The sequence below is a fragment of the Neophocaena asiaeorientalis genome, unplaced genomic scaffold (assembly GCF_003031525.2).
Source record: "Neophocaena asiaeorientalis asiaeorientalis breed wild unplaced genomic scaffold, Neophocaena_asiaeorientalis_V1.1 scaffold16, whole genome shotgun sequence".
Taxonomy (NCBI): Eukaryota; Metazoa; Chordata; class Mammalia; order Artiodactyla; family Phocoenidae; genus Neophocaena; species Neophocaena asiaeorientalis.
In genome coordinates this window covers 4,113,564-4,120,762 of record NW_020175446.1, presented here as the reverse complement: position 1 = coordinate 4,120,762, position 7,199 = coordinate 4,113,564, and positions in this window count along the sequence as shown.

The window sequence follows — 7,199 nt, the reverse complement described above, 5'->3', positions numbered from 1 at the left end:
CTTTTTATGGCAGAGTAATATTCCATTGTATATATGTGCCACATCTTCTTTATCCATTCATCTGTCGATGGACACTTAGCTTGCTTCCACGTCCTGGCTATTGTAAATAGTGCTGCAATGAACATTGTGGTACATGACTCTTTTTCAATTATGGTTTTCTCAGGGTATATGCCCAGTAGTGGGATTGTTGGGTCCTATGGTAGTTCTATTTTTAGTTTTTTAAGGAACCTCTATACACTTCTCCATAGTGGCTGTATCAATTTACATTCCCACCAACAGTGCAAGAGGGTTCCCTTTCCTCCACACCTCTCCAGCATTTATTATTTGTAGACTTTGATGATGCCCATTCTAACTGGCATGAGGTGATACCTCATTGTAGTTTTGATTTGCATTTCTCTAATGATTAGTGATGTTGAGCATCTTTTCGTGTGTTTGTTGGCAAGCTGTTTATCTTCTGTGGAGAAAGGTCCCTTTAGGTCTTCTGCCCATTTTAGGTTTGGGTTGTTTGTTTTTTTGATATTGAGCTGCATGAGCTGCTTGTATATTTTGGAGATGAATCCTTTGTCAGTAGCTTCATTTGCAAATATTTTCTCCCATTCTGAGGGTTGTCTTGTCATCTTGTTTAAGGTTTCCTTTGCAGTGCAAAAGCTTTTAAGTTTCATTAGGTCCCATTTGTTTATTTTTGTTTTTATTTCCATTTCTCTAGGAGGTGGGTCACAAAGGATCTTGCAGTGATATATGTCATAGAGTGTTCTGCCTATGTTTTCCTCTAAGAGTTTGATAGTGTCTGGCCTTACATTTAAGTCTTAAATCCATTTTGATTGTATTTTTGTGTATGTTAGGTGTTAGGGAGTGTTCTAATTTCATTCTTTTACATGTAGCTGTCCAGTTTTCCCAGCACCACTTACTGAAGAGGCTTTCTTTTCTCCATTGTATATTCTTGCATCCTTTATCAAAGATAAGGTGACCATAGGTGCGTGGGTTTATCTCTGCACTTTCTATCTTGTTCCATTGATGTATATTTTGGTTTTTGTGCCAGTACCATACTGTCTTGATTACTGTAGCTTTGTTGTATACTCTGAAGTCAGGGAGCCTGATTCCTCCAGCTCTGTTTTTCTTTCTCAAGATTGTTTTGGCTATTCGGGGTCTTTTGTGTTTCCATACAAATTGTGAACTTTTTTGTTCTAGTTCTGTGAAAAATGCCATTGGTAGTTTGATAGGGATTGCATTGAATCTGTAGATTGCTTTGGGTACTATAGTCATTTTCACAGTGTTGATTCTTCCAATCCAAGAACATGGTATATCTCTCCATCTGTTTGTATCATCTTTCAATTCTTTCATCAGTGTCTTATAGTTTTCTACATGCAGGTCTTTTGTCTCCTTAGATAGGTTTATTCCGAGTTATTGTATTCTTTTTGTTGTAATGGTAAATGGGAGTGCTTCCTTAATTTTACTTTCAGATTTTTCATCATTAATGTATAGGTATGCAAAAGATTTCTGTGCATTAATTTTGTATTCTGCTACTTTACCAAATTCATTGACTAGCTCTATTAGTTTTCTGGTAGCATCTTTAGGATTCTCTATGTATAGTATCATGTCATCTGCAAACAGTGACCGTTTTACTTCTTCTTTTCCGATTTGGATTCCTTTTATTTCTTTTTCTTCTCTGCTTGCTGTGGCTAAAACTTCAAAAACCATGTTGAATAATAGTGGTGAGAGTGGGCAACCTTGTCTTGTTCCTGATCTTAGAGGAAATAGTTTCAGTTTTTCACCATTGAGAATGATGTTGGCTGCGGGTTTGTCATATATGGCCTTTATTATGTTGAGGTAAGTTCCCTCCATGCCTACTTTCTGGAGGGTTTTTATCATAAATCGGTGTTGAATTTTGTCGAAAGCATTTTCTGCATCTATTGAGATGATCATATGGTTTTTATTCAGTTTGTTAATATGGTTTATCACATTGATTGATTTGCGTATATTGACGAATTCTTGCATTCCAGGGATAAACCCCACTTGATCATGGTGTATGATCCTTTTAATGTGCTGTTGGATTCTGTTTGCTAGTATTTTGTTGAGGAATTTTGCATCTATGTTCATCAGTGATATTGGCCTGTAGTATTCTTTTTTTGTGACATCTTTGTCTAGTTTTGGTATCAGGGTGATGGTGGCCTCGTACAATGAGTTTGGGATTGTTCCTCCCTCTGCTGTATTTTGGAAGAGTTTGAGCTGGATAGGTGTTAGCTCTTCTCTAAATGTTTAATAGAATTCGCCTGTGAAGCCATCTGGTCCTCAGCTTTTGTTTGTTGGAAGATTTTTAATCATAGTTTCAATTTCAGTGCTTGTGATTGGTCTGTTTATATTTTCTATTTCCTCCTGGTTCAGTCTCGGAAGGTTGTGCTTTTCTATGAATTTGTCCATTTCTTCCAGGTTGTCTATTTTATTGGCATAGAGTTGCTTGTAGTAATCTCTCATGATCCTTTGTATTTCTGCAGTGTCAGTTGTTACTTCTCCTTTTTCATTTCTAATTCTATTGATTTGAGTCTTTTCTCTTTTTTTCTTGATGAGTCTGGCTAATGGTTTATCAATTTTGTTTCCTTCTCAAAGAACCAGCTTTTAGTTTCATTGATCTTTGCGATTGTTTCCTTCATTTCTTTTTCGTTTATATCTGACCTGATCTTTATGATTTCTTTCCTTCTGCTAACTTTGGGGTTTTTTTTTTTTTTTGCTTTTTCTTTCTCTGATTGCTGTAGGTGTAAGGTTAGGTTGTTTGTTTGAGATTTTTCTTGTTTCTTGAGGTAAGTTTGTATTGCTATAAACTTCCCTCTTAGAACTGCTTCTGCTGCATCCCATAGGTTTTGGGTCATTGTGTTCTCATTGTCATTCGTTTCTAGGTATTTTTTGATTTCCTCTTTGATTTCTTCAGTGATCTCTTGGTTATTTAGTAGCGTGTTGTTTAGCCTCCATGTGTTTGTATTTTTTACAGTTTTTCCCCCGTAATATTGATATTGATACCTAGTCTCATACCGTTTTGGTCGGAAAAGATACTTGATACGATTTCAGTTTTAAATTTACTAAGGCTTGATTTGTGACCCAAGATATGATCTATCCTGGAGATTGTTCCATGAGCACTTGAGAAGAAAATGTATTCTGTTGTTTTTGGATGGAATGTCCTATAAATATCATTTAAATCCATCTTGTTTAGTGTGTCATTTAAAGCTTGTGTTTCCTTATTATTTTCATTTTGGATGATCTGTCCATTGGTGAAAGTGGGGTGTTAAAGTCCCTTACTATCATGTGTTACTGTCAATTTCCCCTTTTATGGCTGTTAGCATTTGCCTATATGTTGAGGTGCTCCTAGGTTGGGTGCATACATATTCACAATTGTTATATCTTCTTGGATTGATCATTTGATCCTTATGTAGTGTCCTTCTTTGTCTCTTGTAATAGTCTTTATTTCAAAGTCTATTCTGTCTGATATGAGAATTGCTACTCCAGCTTTCTTTTGATTTCCGTTTGCATGGAATATCTTTTCCCATCTCCTCACTTTCAGTCTGTACATGTCCCTAGGTCTGAAGTGGGTCTCTTGTAGGCAGCATATATACGGGTCTTGTTTTTGTATCCATTCAGTCAGTCAATGTCTTTTGGTGAGAGCATTTAATGCATTTGCATTTAAGGTAATTATCAATATGTATGTTCCTATTACAATTTTCTTAATTGTTTTGGGTTTGTTATTGTAGGTCTTTTCCTTCTGTTGTGTTTCCTGCCTAGAGAAGTTCCTTTAGCATTTGTTGTAAAGCTGGTTTGGTGGTGTTGAATTCTCTTAGCTTTTGCTCGTCTGTAAAGGTTTTAATTTTTCCATCGAATATGAATGAGATCCTTGCTGGGTAGAGTAATCCTGATTATAGGTTCTTCCCTTTCATCACTTTAAATATGTCCTGCCAGTCCCTTCTGGCTTGCATAGTTTCTGCTGAAGGATCAGCTGTTAACCTTATGGGGATTCCCTTGTAAGTTATTTGTTGGCTTTCCCTTGCTGTTTTAAATATTTTTTCTTTGTATTTAACTTTTGATAGTTTGATTAATATGTGTTTGGTGTGTTTCTTCTTGGATTTATCCTGTATGGGACTCTGTGCTTCCTGGACTTGATTGATTATTTCCTTTCCCATATTAGGGAAGTTTTCAACTATAATCTCTTCAAATATTTTCTCAGTCCCTTTCTTTCTCTCTTCTTTTTTTGGGACCCCTATAATTGGAATGATGGTGCATTTAAAGTTGTCCCAGAGGTCTCTGAGACTGTCCTCAATTCTTTTCATTCTTTTCTCTTTATTCTGTTCTGCAGTAGTTATTTTCACTATTTTATCTTCCAGGTCACTTATCTGTTCTTCTGCCTCGTTATTCTGCTATTGATTACTTCTAGATAATTTTAAATTTCGTTTATTGTGTTGTTCATCATTGTTTGTTTGCTCTTTAGTTCTTCTAGGTCCTTGTTAAATGTTTCTTGCATTTTCTCTATTCTATTTCCAAGATTTTGGATCATCTCTACTATCATTACTCTGAATTCTTTTTCAGGTAGACTGCCTATTTCCTCTTCATTTGTTTGGTCTGGTGGGTTTTTATCTTGCTCCTTCATCTGCTGTGTGTTTCTCTGTCTTCTCATTTTGCTTATCTTACTGTGTTTGGGGTCTCCTTTTTGCAGGCTGCAGGTTCATAATTCCCGTTGTGTTTGGCGTCTGCCCCCAGTGGGTAAGGTTGTTTCAGTGGGTTGTTTAGGCTTCCTGGTGGAGGGGACTGGTGCCTGTGTTCTGATGGATGAGGCTGGATCTTGTCTTTCTGGTGGACAGGACCATGCCCGGTGGTGTGTTTTGGGGTGTCTGTGAATTTATTATGATTTTAGGCAGCCTCTCTGCTAATGGGTGGGGTTGTGTTCCTGTCTTGGTAGTTGTTTGGCATGGGGCATCCAGCACTGGAGCTTGCTGGTTGTTGAGTGGAACTGGGTCTTAGCATTGAGATGGAGATCTCTGGGAGAGCTCTTGCTGCTTGATATTACAAGGGGCCAGGAGGTCTCTGGTGGACCAATGTCCTGTACTCGGTTCTCCCACTTCAGAGGCTCAGGCCTGACACCTGGCCGGATTGGCCATTATTTTTTTTTAAGGAATATGTTAAATATTCTTTAAATATCTCTGTCCTCTCATCACTTTAACATTTTGTTTTGACACTTGAAATTGACATATGTTGGACTTTCTCATTCTTCTTAACTTCTCTTTTATATGTTCTACATGTCCTTTTGTGATACGTTCTCATGGCCAACAGGTACATGTAAAGATGCTCAACATCACTAATGATCAGGGAAATGCAAATCAAAACCACCATGAGATATCACCTCACACCTGTCAGAATTGTAGGTGAAAAAGACAAGAAATAACAAGTGTTGGTGAGGATATTGATAAGAATGTAAATTGGTGCTGCCACTATGGAAGACAGTATGGAGGTTCCTCAAAAAATTTAAAAAAAACTACCATATGTTCCAGCAATCCCATTTCCGGGTATTTATCCCCCCCAAAATGAAATGCTAATTTGAAAAGATATATGTACCCTCACATTCATTGCAGCATTATTTGCAGTAACCAAGATATGGAAATAACTTGTGCCCATCAGTGGATAAAAAAGGTGTGAGGCATTCTGAACAATTTCTTTGGACATTATTTTCCAGTTTGCTGATTCTCTCATGAGTTGTGTTTAATTTGAACACTACACTTCCTTTAAATATTTTTTTCTTGCCCTTGGTCATTTAACTTTTTTCACCATCTCTTTTAAGTCTTTTAAATATCCATACGTTCCTCCTTTACCTCCTTTTACTCCCTTGCAGTTTGGCCAGTTTCTTTTGAAGAACCCAAGTCATTTGATCTATACCATTTCCCACCATGTGGACTTTGGTGGTTGCAGACTCATGGTGCAGTTCAGCATGTTCCTCTGTCCTGTGCATGTCCTGAAAACTGGCAGCTGAAACCACTGACTGGATGACTTAGGCTCAATGCCTTCGTTAAGCCAACTGGAAGAATATAATGCGTGGTTGTCTATTTTGTGATCTTAGCAGTCAGTGATACTGATACTTAACATCTATTTCCATTTGTAGAGGTTTGCAAAGGGCAGTTTCTAAGTCTGTCAGTACGTTTTCATTTATTATTTGGAATACATTTATAAAGATACACTCTCCCTCATAATTCTTTGTTTACCAAGTGGTACAGTTTATAAGGAAGTGGTAGAATAAATGTTTGATTGCTTCAAGATCAGTTTTCAAGAGAATAAATTTGTTCTTTTTCATTCCTGTCATTTTTCAGAGCATTAAGAACCCATGGATTTAAACATCTTTGAAGGGCTTTAATCCATTGCAATTCTTATTAAAGCTCAAAGTGTCTCCCTTCATCCAGTGAGAGCCTCTTCTAGTTGGCTTCTAGGTCCTTCTGAGATCACCTTAACAGTCTTGGATGTCTTCCTTGCAGTTTTGTATGACAAGATGTCCCACATTCACACTTTTCCTTTTATAGACATGAAATAAGCCATTTCTTCAAGGTTTGATTTCTTAAAGTGAAATGATATTTCTACGCCACAGTTTTGTCCCTAAGGGATGTTTAGTGAACAGCGCTAAGAAATATATACATATATTAAAAGTAAAATATCCCATGAGTCCAATTCTAATCAGTCTCTTCTCAATTACATCTGTATCTTCTTTCTTTCATACCTGAGAACCTAGTTCTCAAAGACACAGGAGACGATAGACTTAGAATATCCCATAAAAACTCATTGGTTTTATGCCATATTATATACCCAGAAGTCTCAGAATAATAATACCAATGCTACCACCAATATGATTCCTAAAAACACTACATTTTTTTTTTTGGCATGTGTTCTCCCATTCTCCCTCCATTTTTTTTCTCCCTCTACCATTTTTGAAATGGTTGTACTACAGCTACATTGTCAGAGCTTGTAGATATTATACTGTCTCTCTCTTAAGCTTCATTTTTGTGTGTGTGATTTATGTGTGCATGTGTGTATTATATATGTACACCTCACCTGTACTTAATTCAATATCTCTTTAGTCATTTTGGTTGTCTGAGCCTTGATCTCTAATAGATTACTCAGGAAAAACTCATTAATATATTTTCTGAGTTCTGGCATGTTGGTAACAGTTGGTGCCTTTTATA